The following is a 19486-nucleotide window of genomic DNA, read 5'->3' on the forward strand; positions in this document are numbered from 1 at the left end:
TGTATGTGTTGGAATACAATCTGTTCTGCATGTCCATGTAGCTACTCAATATGACATTAAGTCAATGTTTTTCAGGTACTCAAAGGAAGAACAAGGAGAGGAGACATTCAAAGTTAATAAGGTCATTTTTAGCTGTAATCACGCAGCACACTATAGGCTTCCATTGTTATGCAGATGACACGCAATTGTATGAGGTGCTACCAAAAATTTCTTCTCCTGTTGCGCATGAATGGATTGTGGCACACACCTAATGTATCCATTATATGTGAGCAGAAATTGTCCTGAGAAATGATTTTGTGTGATGTTGAGTGTGCAGCCTTGTGACCTGTGCGCCGTGCATTTCTGTGAATACTTACAATTTCACCACGGGACTCAGAAGCAACACGATGTCCTAGTCAATCTGAGAGAACAATCAGCAATCCTGACAGTGGAAGAGGGAGCAGCCTATCAAGAGCACGCAAGAGTAATTTCCTTCATGCACTGTGGATTCCTTCACCAGGGTTAGATCACAGATATTATAAGAGACAGAAGCTGCTTCAAGAATCCTGAATAGAACTCTATAGGAGAGTTGTGTAACAGCAAAGATGGCATCCCCTGCCTCCACAGAGCTAATCAACAGATAAACCAGAAAATATATGAGCCAGTCATGTTGTTGCATTTCAGATTCTCTACAGTTGAGTTTCATGACAGTTTCAACTGTATGGCAGACATATCTACTTAGTACCATTGTAATGATTTTGGCAAATGTGCTAATTTTCTTATCAATAACATGGCATTTGTTCAGTGCTCTGGAAGGATGAATTTGAGGTATTGATGGTCTTGGTTCCAAGACTTTCTTCTAAAAGAAATTATGTTTGAATGTTGAAGTTAAAAAGGTCTCCATTTTGGCATATTAGAAGAGATCCGACATGCATTGCAGGTGGCCATTGAAGCACGGTGTACCATTGCACCAGGGATATTTCAAAGGGGATAGGAGCCAAAATTTAAATCAAATGCACTTTTTCCTTCTTATACCATACCATGCCATACCGTACCATACCGTACCGTACCGTACCATACCATACCGTACCATACCATGCCATACCGTACCATACCGTACCGTACCATACCGTACCATACCGTACCGTACCATACCATACCATACCGTACCATACCATACCATACCATCTTTATTTATAAAGCCCTTTAAAACAACCACAACTGACACAAAGTGCTGTACATTAAAACACAAATAAATAAATAACAATTAAATAACTCTCTCAGGGTAAAATATAGGCACAGTCTCTAAACTTCTTCCAACGAACAAAAATAAATAAATAAAGCGACACAAATAAAATAGATTTAAGCCTTCATCTTTAATCTTCTCTTCAAAAAGTAATTAAAAAAAACTTGACTTCATATGGAGCTCAGCTGTTGGGGTTTTATCCAGAAGTAGAAAAAGGGAGATTATTACACTAGCCTGAACTTATATTTATAATTATTACAGGGTCTTTACCTTACAATATAAAGCACCTTGAGGCGACTGTTTGCTGTGATTTGGCACTACATAAACAAAATTGAATTGAATTGAATTGAACTTCTCAAAACTGGCAGCTGGCCATCTTTATAATTGATTTATCCTGATAAAATATTATTAAATATTATAAGGATATCATTACAGGCACGGTAGACTGAACAGTTTCCATCTTTTTGTCTTAGTACACAGCATACTGTAAATAACAATTTTGCAAGTGGGAATGAAATAATCACAATGACATTGTCTATTTCACAGTATCAGCTTGTTCCAACTCTTTGAATGAGTCCTGATGATGGTTACACTCTGAAACTGAGCATGCACTAACGCAGCCAAGACACCAAAGGCACCTTCTTCTAATGGTATCATTATTACTATTTTTCTTTTCATACTTTACTATTCAGAAAACTCTATATCAGCTGCAGTGGACCTACAGTGTTAAGAAAGAAATTGTTTTTTTATAGTTCAGACTGAAAGCTGCTCACATATGTATCATTAGGTATAGCTGTAAATACTCAGTTATGTTTAAATATGGAGTTAAAACTCCTGAGAATCTGTTTCAGCTGCTCCAATATAAGTAATCTGTGAGAAGTGAACATTTGGTGGCACACTGCATGTTGAGGCTCTGGTCTCAGAGTTTGATCATGGTGATGAACTCTTAACAAAAAAGTGTGAACTGTAAAACATAAACCCTAAAAGCACAAGTGCACACTAAAGCTGTGCAAACACACTCATAAGATACCAACAACTCCACACTCCAACAACTCTTTAAAACATGTGCACGCAGTCCTGTTGTCACAGCAACGAGGGAAGTACATAAACACACTGTTAACAAAACTGAGAGGATGTTTGTGTGCACAGAGGTCAGAGAATTTTAGAGTGAGTTTTGACAGTTTAGCTAACACACTCATTCACACAGATACACTTAAGGCTGGTGAATCAGCTTCATGTGTGTCAATTAAAAATAACTGCACATATGTAAATACTTATTTAGAATAAATGAAGACAATAAACATGGAACTTGTGATAAAGTTCATGTAATCAAAACAAAATGTCGATGCACTTCAACAAACAAACTGAAAACAGCTGAATTCATAATGTTCCTTTAAGCATCTCACTTCAAATGTGGCCTCCACCACAGTTACATGCAAGGATGGCTACATGAAGTCTTGTACAAGTACCTGGAGTGTGTACTCAATAGTCAGCGTACAACTGCAAGTAAAAAAAGTCTATTTGTAGATGTTGGCTAAGAGGGTGGTGTGTTTGATTGGATCACCTGGGTCTGAAGAGGAAAACATGTGACTGAGAGAATATTGTGTATATTCATTTCATTTAAAACAGTACATTAGAATATTCTTGGAAATGCTGTGGCTGTATTTCAAAGCTCTGAATTTGTAGTTCATAAATATTCTATAAACATTACATTGAAAGCAGGAATAATTAAGAAATACTTAACAATTCAGTTCAGTTCAATTTTATACATGTACATAAAACAGGAAAACAAAACTAATATGCTTTCATCAGTAAACTGTGTTCACTCTGAGACAGCACCAACCACCACCGAAGTAAATACATGGTTTACATGGTATACTAGCTAGAAGCGCTGAGACACAGTGATTGCCCTTATAATATCAGAAACTCTAGGGTTACGTTACATAACCAAAGTCCCGTTTTGCAGGCTACACCCACTAAATTACTGTTGGGTTAAGCATCTAGCCAGATTTATTAAAGCCCCACCTTCACTCCAAGCTTTAAAAGTATTCTACACACATCAGATTACAACACACAAGTCTGAAGTGCATAAAAGCAAAAAGGAACAAGTTGTATTGTGTTTTTTTGTTGTTGTTTTTTTTAACCATATCAGGCCTTGTGTGCTAAGCTGCTGTAGCTTTTTGTAGCTGCTGCAGAAAGAGACGTAAACTGTGAAGCTTACTAATCAATGGCTGTTAAGAGAGAAAAAAAAAAAAAAGCCTTTCTGGTATATGCATAAATATGCCAGAATTGAAAATATGCTGTTGATAATCAATACCTTTTAAATTGAGTGCATCGAGGAGGACTCTAACTCAATTCAATTCAATTCAATTTTATTTATATACTCCAAATCAGAACAAACAGTCACCTCAAGGCGCTTTGTATTGCGGGTAAAGACCCTATAATAATACAGAGAAAACCCAACAGTCAAAAACGACCCCCTATGAGCAGCACATGGCGACGGTGGGAAGGAAAAACTCCCTTTAAACAGGAAGAAACCTCCAGCAGAACCAGGCTCAGGGAGGGGCAGTCATCTGCCGCGACCGGTTGGGCTGAGGGGAGAGAAAGACATGCTGTGGAAGAGAGCCAGATATTAATAACAATTAATGATTAAATGCAGAGTGGAGTATAAACAAAGTAAATAAGGTGAATGAAAAGAAACAGTCTATTGTGGGAACCCCCTCAGCAGCCTAGGCCTATAGCAGCATAACTAAGGGATGGTTCAGGGACATCTGATCCAGCCCTAACTATAAGCTTGAACAAAAAGGAAAGTTTTAAGCCTAATCTTAAAAATAGAGAGGGTGTCTGTCTCCTGAATCCAAGCTGGAAGCTGGTTCCACAGAAGAGGGGCCTGAAAGCTGAAGGCTCTGCCTCCCATTCTACTCTTAAGTATCCGAGGAACCACAAGTAAGCCAGCAGTCTGAGAGCGAAGTGCTCTGTTGGGGGTGATATGGTACTATGAAGTCTTTGAGATAAGATGGTGCCTGATTATTCAAGACCTTGTATGTGAGGAGAAGAATTTTAAATTCTATTCTAGATTTAACAGGGAGCCAATGAAGAGAAGCCAATATGGGAGAAATCTGCTCTCTCTTTCTAGTCCCTGTCAGTACTCTAGCTGCAGCATTTTGGATCAGCTGAAGACTTTTCAGGGAGCTTTTCGGACAGCCTGATAATAATGAATTACAGTAGTCCACCCTAGAAGTAATAAATGCATGGATTAGCTTTTCAACATCACTCTGAGAAAGGATGTTTCTAATTTTAGAAATATTGCACAAATGCAAAAAAGCGGTCCTACATAGTGAAAATTAGGGAAAATGAATGCATGGTGCAGGTACAAATTCATGAAAATATTTGATGTGTCCTAAGATGATCTTCAAGGACAGATCTAGACAATGTACGTGTCATGAAACGTGTTGTGTGTGGCAGCTTAGGACCCCAAAATGCAAAAACCTCAGCTTTATTACTGGAATCCATGGAAAACAAATCTGGACGGGGCCAGCAAAACAAGTTACAAAATCACTGGAAGCACAGAGAAACATGGAAGGAGAGCACACAGTGGAGGGACCAGACGACGTCAAACATGCAACAACCTGACAAAGAACTGACGAGAACATAGACAGTATATATACACACCAGGAACTGGGCTAATGGGAAACAGCTGGGAGGAAAATACAGTAAGCAAAACTAAACCAAGGACCAAAGACACACCAAAATAAAACAGGAAGTAACAAAACACAAGGACCAGGGCTAGGGTCAAAGGAAATCAAAGAAAAAGCCATGTGTTTAGTTTATGGAGAGTAGATTGCTGTGTGTAAGGATTACAATTTGAATTACCAGACTAAATACGCAAAGAAACACAAGAACTTGACTGATGCAGAGGAGGGACGAACATCTGAACCTTGCTATCAAAGTTGCATGACCAATAAAGAGTTTTTACCAAGTTTTACACATCCAGGGATGGAGCAGTCAAGATCAGCCTTGTGATTTGCCACAAATCACAAAAAACAATGAGCCATTTTCTAATAAAGAGCATTTGGTGGACTCTGCCATGCTAATATGCCCTGCGACAAAAGAAGCACGTGCAACTCTCCAGGAGAACAGTCATCAGACGACAGACATTGTGAGAAAAGCTGGATATTATGAGAAAATTGCAGGAAATCTCAAGCTTCAGTTGAAGAACAAAGTGGACAATTTTGACTTTCTCTCCTTGGCTCTGGACTCTGTGATGTCCATGACACAACCCAGTTACTCATCTTTGTATGCAGGATAATGAGATTATGGAGGAACTGGCAGCATGCAGTCAATGAAAGGGGCTGTGACAGTGATTTGCTCAAGCCTGGATAGGCTCTGACTCAAATGGGGAAAACTAGCAGGTGTTACAGCCAATAGCTGTCCAAATCTAACAGGGAAAAATGTTGGACTTTTGAAGCGGATGCGAGATAAAGTGACTGAAATGAACCCCAAACTGAAATAGACATGTCTGCATTGTATTATACACCAGGAGGTGTAACTTACTTAACTTCATAAGGGCAAGAGCACTGTTGCCCTTTTGGAGAAGCATGACACTGAACATGATGACATAGTCTACCACACAGCTGCCAGATGGCTCTGCCCGGGCAAAGTGCTAAATGGGACCTGAGAACAGAAATTCAAGATTTCTGGGAGATAAGCACATTCCAGAGCTCTCAGATGCAGAATGGAAGACAGATCTTGCATGTGCTGTTGATGTGACTACACTGATGAAACCAAACTGCAAGGTAAGGGCCTGTTTGCACATGAACTGTACAGCCTGGTGAAGGCTTTCATGAAAACGTTACAGTCTCTATCAGGCCATTTGGCGAGCAACATTCTTTCATGCCGACAGTGAAGATGCTGGTTCTCCTTGGACCTTCGTTCATATGTAAACAAACCCAGTGATGAAGTTTAACACATCCAGATACATGTCCTCTCTCAGTGATGATCGCCTGCCTGCTGTCCTTTGCATTTCCACCTCAAACACTGAACCTGACTTTACTGCACTCGTTTAAGTTAAATCAAAGTAGATTCCTCTCACAATAACAAAAAGTATATGAAATTATTAAACTAGAAGGAAAATAGCAATAGCACTTTGTATAAAGTTAAAGGTCTTTGAAATTTTGCAAAAACATGCATTTTGTTCACAATTGCTTTATTCATTAAATAGTGCTAAAATGCTGAATCTTTAGCTATGCCTAGTTTACATTTTCATAGCTTAACTGTAACATCTACTCTTATCACTAGGAGTTTATAAAGATATGAAATTAATATAATAATTCAGCTTATTGGTGCAGCCCTCGAGTCTCAGTTTCTCACATGGTCTCTAGGGAAAATTAATTGCCCTGCTCTAGGGCATGGCATCAACTCCCAGTGCGTGGTTGTCTTGTGAGATCCATTTTTCACTTCTGAAATTTAACCCCTCTCATCAGCTCTCCTGCAAAATTATGTTCACCACAGCAGGAGCCTACTAGCTTTCCAACAGCCAGACTGAGCGTAGCCCACTCTTGAAGTTGGTGCTGCAAGTTCTCTGCTCTTATAAGATATTTCTTTGTGAATGATCTATTGACATCTACTGCTCAATAAATAAATAAATAAAGGAATGCTGTTTAATCAGAGTATAGTATCAAATCAGTTAAACATCTGGAATATTGATCTGGTCAGTTAAGTAGCAGAGGGAGTTAATCAGTTTCAGCTGCTGTGGTGTTAATGAAATTAAAAACAGGTGCACTAGAGGGGCAATAATCAGACAGGTCCCAAAACAGGAATGGTTTTACAGGTGGAAGCAACTCACATTTATTCCTTCATCATCTTTTTGGACTCTTTTTTCACTAGTTTTTTCATTTGGTTTTGGCTTTTGGCTGTAGAAGATCCTTAACCCATCAGCAGAATCAGTATCTGCTCCTTTGTGCAAGGAGGAACAGGATGAGCACTGGAAGAGCTACAAACTGGACTGGACTCATAACACTGACGCGCTCTACAGGAAGGGTCAGAGCAGACTCTACCTGCTGAGAAGGCTGAGGTCTTTTGGGGTGCAGGGGACACTACTGAAGACCTTCTATGACTCTGTAGTGGCATCAGCCATCTTCTATGCAGCAGTATGTTGGAGCAGCAGCTTGTCTACAGCTGAGAGGAAGAGGATAGACAAGCTCATCAGGAAAGCCAGCTCTGTCCTAGGATGTCCTCTCGACTCAGTGCAGGTGGTGGGAGACAGAAGGACTCTGACCAAAATAACATCACTGATGGACAAGGTCTCCCATCCCATGCATGAAACTGTTGCTGAGCTGGAAAGCTCCTTCAGTGACAGACTGCTGCATCCTAAATGCACAAAGGAGCGTTACCGCAGATCCTTCCTCCCAGCAGCTGTAAGACTTTATAACCATCACTGCTCCCAACAAAAACCACAATAACCTACACAATGTAGGATAATATATAATATACTGTAAATAGTCCGGCCTGTTAAGGTTCAACACACAGGCACATCATGTACATTGTATATAGTGTTATTATTAGTAGTATTAAGGTTAATCTTGTTTGTTGATTTTATATATATATATATATATTCTTTTCTTAATAGTGTGAATTATTATATTTTTATTTATATTTATAATAACTGCGGCTGCTGTTACACCCAAATTTCCCCTCTGTGGGACAATAAAGGCTGTTTCTTCTTCTTCTTCTTCAAATTGACCTCCAGCAGGCGGCATTTTGTGTCAGTCTAGGTGACGCCGCCAGGTTGCACTTAAGACTGTCCAGGAGCTCAGTGATGTCCTGGTCCAGATCTGGGAGGAGATCCCCCAGGACACCATCTGTGTCTCATTAGGGGCATATAAGCACATGGGGCCATGCATACTACTGAGAACCATTTTAAGTTGATGCAATGAAACTTCAGTGAAATGGACTATAGCCTGCTGCATCATTTTTTCACTCTGATTTTCAGGTGTGTTTGAATTCAGCCTCTGCAGGTTAATTATTTTGATTTCCATTAAATGATGTGGAATCCTTTCATTCCTAACACATTACCCAGTCCATAAAACTACACAGTAGATATCCAGCATGGTTTTTTTTTTCCCACTGAGGTCTTATGTGTTGTCAATGTGTTCCTTTAATTTTTTTTGCGCAGCATAGTTAACAACTAACCAACCAGTTCAACCGATGCACTATCCACTCCACTGCTGTGTGACATGAGTGCTCATACACTCACGTGTGAGGATGGAATAAAAAAAGTGACTGGCCATGACATAGGTGCCAAGATCAGCATTCAGTTTCAGGTAGCTTGTGAGTCAAGGTTTAGTGTGGAGTTTGCCTGTTGAGGCACAACTGCAGTGGATGCATTATTTTCTTGAAACACTCACATTTGGCCTCCTAATTGATTTATTTTAGAGAAATCTTTACCTTGTGCAGATGACACAACTATATGTTAGTGCCAATCTTCAGAATTGGCACTAACATAATATTGTACATTTTAGAAAAGGAAGTAGATTTTTAAGATAGTGTTAAACACAATTCCCATTTTTAATATCTTTATATGAATATTTGCAGAAATGTGTCATTTTTTACGTTGGAATATGCCAGCTGATTGCTTTCTTTTTATGGAAACTAGAGTAAAAGTAGTTACTTAAGTAATTACTTTAAGCCTTTTTTGTGTCTTTCTGTCAAAGGTTACCTTTCATTTAAAAACAGACATATGTCTTAATTGAATGGGAAATTGAACTTTAAGTTGCTAACTATCCAAGTAATACCTCATATTTAGTTGGTGAATTTGCTTCTGTTTAACATCATACTTGTTAATAGGCTCAGTGAAATGTATTTAACCTTTGTGATAACCTCTTGAGAGACACACAGAACTGCTCCAGCAGTATAATGAGGTGGATAATGAACATCACAACAGGCTATTTCACATATAATTTACATATTTCTTCACATATGATTAATGGTGACTTATGTGAAAATATGTGTGACTTCTGACCTCTGACTTTTCTAGTAGTGTTGCTTGCGAAAGTGGGAAGTAACCATTTTGTAATATTTAAGCCCTTTCAACCTTCTTTCCCACTACTTTTATTTATCTCTAAATACTACCTCTCAGAAACATAGTTGTGAAACATTTGTTAAAGTTCTATGCAGACAATGCACAACTATTCATACTTTATTATTCATGAATTCATTTCTTGATTCATACTTTATAGTTCACTGAGAAATATGTAGAGTGGTTGAGTAATTTTTTAAGATGTGTATTAATTTTGCAGAGGCCAGTCAATAAATAAAATGATTCCAGTGGCTAGCTTGTACATATTTCTTATTAAAAAAAAAAAAAACTGCTTTGGATTGGATGTGGCAAGAACCTGAAGCCCACCTAAAAGTGTAGCCTTAATACTATAGATGAATCAATATAGATCTATAGATTGAAATGCCCTAGATAATTACTACATTAACTGTGTAGAATAAAAGTGCTCTATGAGTAAATGTGATTTGGAGCCTAAATCCATTTGTGGTTAGTAAGACTAGAAACTATTTCCACTTTTCACAAATTCCATTAGCTTTCTATCTAGCTCATTTATATCTAAAGTATATTTTTAAAACTACTCTTCAAGTTTGCAATAGTTGAAATGCTAAAACAAAAATAATAATTTCAGCAAACTACCCTGAACACCTTCATTATCATGTTGTTGTGATTAAAACAGGGACATGTTTTCTCCTTATTAACATTTGGACTCTAAAAGCCATCCCATCTGTGTTTAGAAGCTGAAATGATTGAATGCGTTGCTGAATAGGTATACTGGGAGTATATGTAGGTAGATAGATACATACAAAGACAGATGACATCATACCTGTTCATACATGAAAACTATACTTTGTCTTAATAAGTCTCCTGGTTCCCTACTTCTAATGCTGCAGATGATTCCCAGCCCATCTGTCTCCTCTCTCCAGGGAGACAGAGGGGAGCAGAGAGGGGAAGGAGGAGCGGGAGGAGCAGGAGGAACGGAGGTAAATTAACAAGTTGCCACATGTTTCCAGGCTGTGGGTGAAAGTGGCTCTGCTGCTTTTAATTACACCTGGAAGTCAGTCTCAAAGCTTAATGTAACCAATTGGGAGCAAGAGAGAGAGAGAGAGAGAGTGGATTGGGGGGCAGATTTGAAAGCAAAGCAGATCCCTGCCCACATTTAATTTTCTCTTCTCAACAGGCCTGCAACTTACAATTAAATCAGTCAAGTTCATCAATCACTGAATTGTTTTGCTGATGAATAATCTGTGAATCTTAAGGTGAAAGAGCACAAAGTGAAATTTTTAAATGCCTTTGTCAATGCTGTAGTCCTAAATCCCAAATGTTTGCTTTTCACTCACACCATTATTTACAACATTGATGTTTCCACGTGTGTGGGTGTGTGGGTGTGGGTGGGGTGTGTGTGTACAGTACTGGGGACGCGATGCCAATGAAAAAGGAGTACAGAAGAATGATTAACAAGAGTACATATGACCCAGTGAGTAAGTGAATACAGTGGCCCATCCAGCTGACTCAGCAGCAGCTTCCAAAATGATGGAGTAGTGTGGTGATTTTGCATAAACATCATAAAAGTTTGAAAAAATGTATTAGTGCACATGTTTCTCTACTTCAGATCAGTTCTCAAGTGAAAGAGAAAAAGTTGTAATCTCAACAACCATAGAGGATGTTTGTCACTGCACCAGCTGCAGGAGACAAGTCTAAATAAATAAATAAAATAATAATAATAATTAACGAGGCCTTTTATGATATGACAGCGTGATGGTAAGCATTTGCTTGCATTAAGCACAGATCCATCCATCCATCCCCACCTCTCATTGGTTCTGTTGTCATGACTACTACATCACCTTGCTTCTGCATTTGAGCGAATTTGTTTCAGCCACTAGAGGGTGCTCTTCCTACAAACCTATATGGCATTAGCCAATAGACAGAGGCAGCTTATTCTAAAGGATTAAAGTTTTCTATTTATTGTACCTATTTTTCCTTCGGTGCAGTAAAGTGTACTAAAACTTTTGCAGGACACGATCATTGCATAGTTTATTTCCCTTCTGTCTTTAATCAGATGTTTGTTTGTTTTTTAATATTTCTCTTTTCACACTTAGTTCCTTTTTCTCTTTTTCTCTTTTGATCCTCTTTTCTTTCCATCTCCTCCTCTCTTTTTCACTCTCTTTGGTATAATTGGTCTCAGTGTGTTTTTCTGGTTGCATGCTACATTAATTATCACAGCAATCAGACCTGGGACAATATGGCTTTATTTGTTCCTGCGGGAGAGCTGTGTGTGTATGTGTGTGTATGTGCGTGTGTAGACAGGTGATATTCACATGCATGGTAGATACAGCTGAGCACTTTTATGGCTCATTATAAGCTCTAACAAGGCATCAGTAGCTGGATGTGTGGAGCCCACTGGGAGCTGCTGTGAACACCTTCTCTCAGAGGGCAACTGAAAATAAACATTGAAAAGACAGAAAAAAAAAACCCACAATAGTAAAGAAAACAATTACAGTGAGTTAGTCTGTACATGCTGAATGCCAGAGGTCCTTTCTGTTTTTTTTTTTCTTTCTGTTGTACCTCAAACTCTGGAACCTTTCCCTAAATGTTTTTATGTGAACATTAATATGAGACTTTGATGAGACACCGTATACAATGTTGCTGTGTTTATTCATACAGTCAGTTTGAGTTTGTAGTTTGTATTTATTTGCGTTATTTTTGTCTCATAGTAATTGGATATTTTTTGATGATCTTAAACAAGTTCCTTTTTTTTTTTTTTTTTAAATTCTATTTTTTTGGACACTGATGTTTTTCATCTTGTATGACTCTCTTATTTATTATATATACTATTTGTCCTTGTGATTAGCCTCTAATGATATTTATTTATTTATCTTAACTTCCCACATGTAATACACATGTTAGGATTTTATATGAATAGTCCTTTTTTAATCTTCTCTCATAATGTTTTCAGCTTTACTAATTTATTTAGACTATTCCTGATTGTTCTGTGTGTTGATATTCCAATATATATCCTTTTCCCTATTTGGGCATTGAGTAATCACAACCACATGACCACCTTAAGAGTGGGTGGATAAATAAACATGTGTATTACATTACCTCATTAAATCTGAAGAAGGGCATGCTGGCCCGAAACGTCACATTATTGAAGGTCTGTTTGGATGAAAATTTTTTCCAGGAGTGCTTTGGTGTGCGGATTTCTTTGTTTTTTTAATGATTCTCTGTTTTTTCTGCACCCTTTTATTTTTGGATGTGCATGTTCTACTGTCATGTCTCAAGTGTGAGACATGAAAAATAAATCTCGTTAAGTTTTATTAATCAACTAATTTGAATTTATTTTGGATTTTCTCTTTTCCACACAGTGTAAAAATTATACATATGGGCATTATACATGCACCCAAGCTGATATTTGGTTAAATGTTCCTTAGGAAGTTGCACCTTGACCAGACACCTTAAGTAGCCATCAAGTTCTGGCATTTTTAAAACATTTTAGATATATTGTGCAGAAAGCAGCCCTACATATTTGTTTAATATGTGCATTGAAGGACATATCCCGGTCAAAAATGACCCCAAGATTTCTCACAGTGTTGCTGAAGCCCAAAGTAACGCCATCCAGAGTAAGTATCTGGTTAGACACCATGTTTCTGAGATTTGTAGGGCAGAGTACAATAACCTCAGTTTTACTGAATTTAGAAGCAGGAAATTAGAGGTCATCCAGGCCTTTATGTCTTTAAGACATTCCTGCAGTTTAACTAATTGATGTGTGTCATCTGGCTTCATAGATAGATAAAGCTGAGAATCATCTTCATAGCAATGAAAATGCATGCTGTTTCTGTTATAATACTGCCTAAGGGAAACAAGTATAGTGTAAGAAAAATTGGTCCTAGCACAGAACCCTGTGCAACTCCATAATTAATCTTAGTGTGTGAAGAAGACTCCTCGTTTACATGAACAAATTAGAGTCTTCGAATAAATATTTTTCAAACCACTGCAGCGCAGTACCTTTAACACCTATAGCAAGCTCTAATCTCTGTAATAAAATGATGTGGTCAGCACTATAAAAAGCTGCACTGAGGTCTAGCAGGACAAGAACAGAGATGAGTCCACTGTCAGAGGCTGTAAGAAGATCATTTGTAACCTTCACTAATGCTGTTTCTGTACTGTGATGAATTCTGAAACCTGACTGAAACTCTTCAAATAAACCGTTCCTCTGCAGATGATCAGTTAGCTGTTTTACAACTACTCTTTCAAGAATCTTTGAGAGAAAAGGAAGGTTGGAGATTGGCCTATAATTAGCTAAGACAGCTGGGTCAAGTGATGGCTTTTTAAGTAATGGTTTAATTACTGCCACTTAAAGGCCTGTGGTATGTAGCCCATTAATAGCGATAGATTGATCACATATAAGATTAAAACATTAATTAATGGAGCAGTCTTGTAGGAACGGGGTCTAACAGACATGTTGATGGTTCGGAGGAGCCATCTAATAACTATTGAAGTTAACTCACAAAGATATATCGGAGAGAGAGAGTCTCGATAAATAGTAGTGGTACTGAAAGCACCTGAACATAATCATATGTCTGTGAGATGTTATGAATAATTTTTTCTCTAATGGTAAAAATTATATTCGTGAAGAAATTCGTGAGGTCATTACTAGTTAAGGTTAAAAGAATATTCAGTTCAACAGAGCTCTGACTCTTTGTCAGCCTGGCTACAGTGCTGAAAAGAAACCTGGGGTTGTTCTTATTTTCTTCAATCAGTGATGAATAGTAAGATGTCCTAGCTTTACTGAAAGTTCTTTTTATAGAGAGCAACTAATTATTTTTCCAGGCTAAATGAAAATCTTCTAAATTAGTGAGACACCATTTCCTCTCCAGTTTAGGGGTTATCTGCTTTAAGCTGCATGTTGAGTTGTACCATGGACTCAGGCACTTCTGACAGTATCCAGTCACACACAGTGAGGATGTAATGCTATTGACAAGATAACGGAGTAGAATTTAGGTAGCTGTTCTGCATTATGTTGGTGCATAGTATTGAAGAAAATAACAGTGGAGGAATTCCATCCTTAAGCTTTCAGAAATAAATATATACTGTAATAAAATATATTCCCCACCACTGTATAATCCATTGTTGTAAATTTAAATGTTATTATGAAATGATCAGACAAAAGAGAATACTGTTAAATGTTTTATATTCTATGTCAGAACACAATCCAGAGTGTGATTGTTGGTGGACTCATTTACATTTTAAGAGAACCAATCGAGTTTAATAATAAATAGCAATGTTGAGACTGTCATTTTCAGCATCCTATATGGATATTAAAATCACCCAGTATAATTATTTCATCTGAACTGAGCACTAAATAAGAAGAAATGAGATAGAAACTCTGACTAAGGACCAGGTGGACAATAGATGACAACAAATAAAACTTGGTTTTGAGTTTTCCAGTTAGCGTGTACAAGGCTTAGAGTCAGGTTTTTAAACAAATTAAAACTGTCTGGGTCGTTGGTTGATAAATGGTAAATGGACTAGTTCTTATATAGTGCTTTTCTACTCTAATTGAGCACTCAAAGCGCTTATACAACGCATTTGCATTTACCCATTCACACAAGCACTTCCATATGAATCTAAGTATGAATCTAAACATTCACACACATTCATACTCCAATGCTTGCACTGGGGAGCAACTTGGGCTTCAGTATCTTGCCCAAGGATACTTTGGCAACCTTATAGCCAACCGTCTGATTGGTAGGTGATCTGCCCTACCTCCTGAGCCACAGCCACAACCACCCAATTAATAAGTTGTCACTCCTCCTCCTCAGCCTGTGCTTCAAGGATTAACCCTGTATAGTCATGTATCTGTCCCAAATTACAGATCCCGATTCATTTTGATGGTAAGATAGGGGTTTATGTTTAATAATTCTGGACATATTCAAAAACTGCATCAATTTCAATATGTAAAAAAATTACCAGAAAGTGGGTGAATGGATTATTTAAAATAAAAATCTTGAAAATTATTTGATATATGCTAAAATTATACACCAATCATTGTATGTGACCAAACTTTGTACCATGAATTTTTTTAGGCAAATTGGAAATGAGCACAAAATGTTATAAAACTTTGATGATTTGAGATGGAATGACCCAAATGGGAGTTTTTCCTTCCAACTGTTGCCAAGTGTTTGCTCATAGGCAGTCATGTGACTTTTCTTTCTAGTATTTTAGGTCTTTACCTTATAATATAAAGCACCTTAATGTGGTTGCTGTGAACTGGCTCTATATAAATAAAATTTATTTGAATTGAATTCTGTTTGTTGAACCTTTCAGGAAGCTTCAGGAAGAACAATATGGTTTTCTTCTGTGTCGTGGAACACCAGGCCAGCTCTTTATTCTTTCAAGTTAATTTGAGGGTACATGGGAGTTTGCCCAACCAGTCTGCATATAGTATCTAGACCCTGTATGATTAAAACAGTGACTTAATTGCCATTGTTGGCATGTACCTTACATTGGCTGCAGATGTATTTCACACATTCCCATAACTTCCTACAAAAAAATGGATCTCTGTAAAACCCACACACCCAAATCACCACAGATAATTGTGATTACCAACTGGTGATATCTCTAGCAATGATTACAGCGATTAAAAACCATTTGATGGAGTCACAATGTTCAAAACTGGTTGGCTTTCAGATTATTTTGTATCTTCGTGGTTCTAGTCACTTGGTTAAGGTCAAGCAAAACAATCATGACTGTTGGTTTAAAAAGGAGAAAAAAAGCAAAAAAAAAAACCAAAACAAAACAAAAAACAGCTTCTGACCTATCCAGCTGCTGCCCATGTGAACTTTATTTTTACTGCCAGTTTATCACTGGTAATGTCATCTGTCTGTAGACAGAATCAAATAAGTCAGACAGATAGATAGATAGATAGATAGATAGATAGATAGATAGATAGATAGATAGATAGATAGATAGATAGATAGATAGATAGATAGATAGATAGATAGATAGATAGATAGATAGAGGAAAAGCTGCTTCATGTCTCCAGACACACATACACAGTCAAACACCTGTGCTAATGAAGCTGAGCTTCAACATAGTCCGTTCTTCAGTCTGTCAGTCAAGAGCTTACTAATGGTCCTCCACACACACACACACACACACACACACACACACACACACACACACACACACACACACACACACACAGAGAGACACGTGCAAACACTAATACACAAATACACACACACACACACACACACACACACACACACACACACACACACACACACACACACAGAGAGACACGTGCAAACACTAATACACAAATACACACACACACACACACACACACACACACACACACACACACACACACACACACACAGAGAGACACGTGCAAACACTAATACACAAATACACACACACACACACACACACACACACAGCTGTACCTTCCTATTGAAAGAGATTTCATTGAAAAGGCTGTAATCTGCCCACACAGACTCTCAGCCAGCAGGATAATAAGAGAGACAGGGAGGATTCATTTTAACAAATTTGCCACATAAAATGAAAACACACACACACACACAAACATATATATCTATATATATATATAGATATATATGTAGAGAGACAGAGATAAAGATACAGTGGCCTGCACATTGTTTGGGACAAAGATACAATTTTTATAGTTTTGCCTCTGTACACCACCACAGTGGATAGCAAATCAAACAATCAATGTATGACTGAAGTGCTGACTTTCACCTTTAATTCAAGGGGTTTCACAAAAATCTAGCATGAACTGTGTAAGAATTATAGCCAGTTTTCTACACATTTCCACATTTTCAGAGGTTCAAAATTAATAGGACAAACTAACATAAATGTAAATATCATTACTCTTTGTAATATGTTGATGGAAAAAAACTTTACAGCCAATGTCTGCCTGATGTCTAGAACCCATGGACATCACCAAATGTTGTGTTTCCCCCACTAGACCCTTACTGCCACCTTCAGTTTAAGAATATCCTTGAGAAAATCTTGGGTTGCTTTTGCAGTGTGCTTTGGGTCGTTATCCACTTACACTGTGAAACACTGTGTAATCAGTGCAGCATTTGGCTGAATCTGACAGAGAGTATAGCCCTGTACAATTCAGAATTCATCCTGCTATTACTTCTATCAGCAGTCACATCATCAATAAACACTAGTGGTTCCACTGGAAGCCATACGTACCCATACAAAAACACTCCCTCCAACATGTTAGACAGATAATGCGGTATTCTTTGGATCATGAACCATGTCTCTTCTTCTCCATATCTTTCTCTCCCCATCATTCTGGTACAAGTTAACCTTGGTATCAATTGTGCAAAGATTTTTATTTTATTTTATTTTATTTTTTACGGAACTGTGCAGGCTCTTTTAGATGTTTTCTGACAACATCTATCTAATCCAGTGGTTCTCAGACTTTTTCCATCATCCCCCACCTTCCTGGAAGAAATCTTTTCACGCCCCACGCGAAGCTCATCGAGGAGGGCGTTCCCCTTTGTGGTGAAGCGGCACGACAGCTCTATGTACACAAAACACAATGGCCACTTTCATTAATGGCTGCCTGCTAGCGTATGCTAACGTAAGTGGGCTTCTAATTTGATGTAAAAGTGTTTTCTAGACCCATCCTTCCACCCCAATCACCTCTCTAGGTCAGGTTTTTGGAATTTATTACTATCACTATCACTGGCTATCAAAATCAAAAAGCTGCTTTAGTTTAGCTGATGGTGATCTCAAGAATATGCTTGGATTTTTTTATTTTTTTAGAAAAAACTGAAAAGTGACTGTTCTGAGTTGCATTACTATAAATCAAAGAAAAGGGTGGTAAAAACAACAAACAAGAGGAGAAAATACAGAAAGATGCAAATTCCCAGTTTGATAACAAAAAACATGTTTTTCCATGTTTGTGTGTCTTTGTGTAGGAAGCCATGAGTGAGCATGGGGGTAAAAGCTGCAATGAGAATTAATGGGCTCTTGATAGGGCAACAAACTCAACAGCAGCTTCTCTCCCTTATATTAAAAAATGAGTGAGGGATAAGAGATGTGTGATGATCGTGCAAGTCAGTTGAAGCAAACACACACACACACACACACACACACACACACACACACACACACACACACACACACACACACACACACACACAGTGTATAGCTGTTTGTATGTGGATGTGACAGCTCCCAGATCCCGAGGTCTCCATCCTCTGTCTCTCCTGAGATCAGCAGATCCTAACAGGAAAATCTGGACCTCCAGGAGAGGAAATATCAGAAACGAGAACAAGTATAAGAACATTAACAAACACACAAAAAGAAATACCAGGATGTGATTAGCTGGCAGGTGTATAATGGAGCGACAAACACCTGAGCTGTGCTTTTAGCACAAACCGGGCGGGGTCTCACCCAAACTCCCACGCTCAGCTTTTATTGGTAAACAGCAGCTCTCTGTTCACTCAATAGCTTTTCTGAGTGGGAGTGATGGTGCGTTTAAGAACATAGCAGTGGACTGACAAACAACAAGATGGGTTTAATGAAAGAGACTTGGGGATGAGGTGGGGGAGGGGGTGCCGGGGTGTTTGAAGGGAGACAGAGCTGTGATTGGTTGTTAAGATGTCAATCAAAAAAGAAACAGAGTGGTTGCAAAAGGAAAGAAAAAGAGTGTGTGTGTGTGTGTGTGTGTGTGTGTGGGGGGGGGGGGGGGGGGGTGATGGGGTTGTTATGGTAACAAAGTAGTAATTGGTTGTTTAGATGTCAGTCAAAATGAGCGTGAGGACAGCAGATGAAGTATTTATTATTTGTTTATATACACATATATAAACATGTATGTATGGGTAAGAGTAAATGTGAATAACCTAAGCCCTCTGTCCTGCCAAATTTCAGAAGAAGGCAAAATATATAAATATAAATATGCTATTTGAACCAAGCCATAACACAAACACCTGTTCAAAAAGCCTCGGTATCATGAGGGGCAGTCTTGTGGTTTTAGATTTTTTTTTTATGTAGTCGTTTTCACCCTTCAGGCTACATTTTAGCTTCACTGAGACTTCTTTAGTTGTATTTCGTATATTATATTTTACGTGTCACAGTATGCAATTATGAGAAAAAAAGACTCTAAAGTTCATCGTTACTGAAGTACAAAAATACTTCATCAGTTTTAACAATGATGCCAT

The sequence above is a fragment of the Archocentrus centrarchus genome, chromosome 22 (genome assembly GCF_007364275.1).
Source record: "Archocentrus centrarchus isolate MPI-CPG fArcCen1 chromosome 22, fArcCen1, whole genome shotgun sequence".
Lineage (NCBI taxonomy): Eukaryota > Metazoa > Chordata > Actinopteri > Cichliformes > Cichlidae > Archocentrus > Archocentrus centrarchus.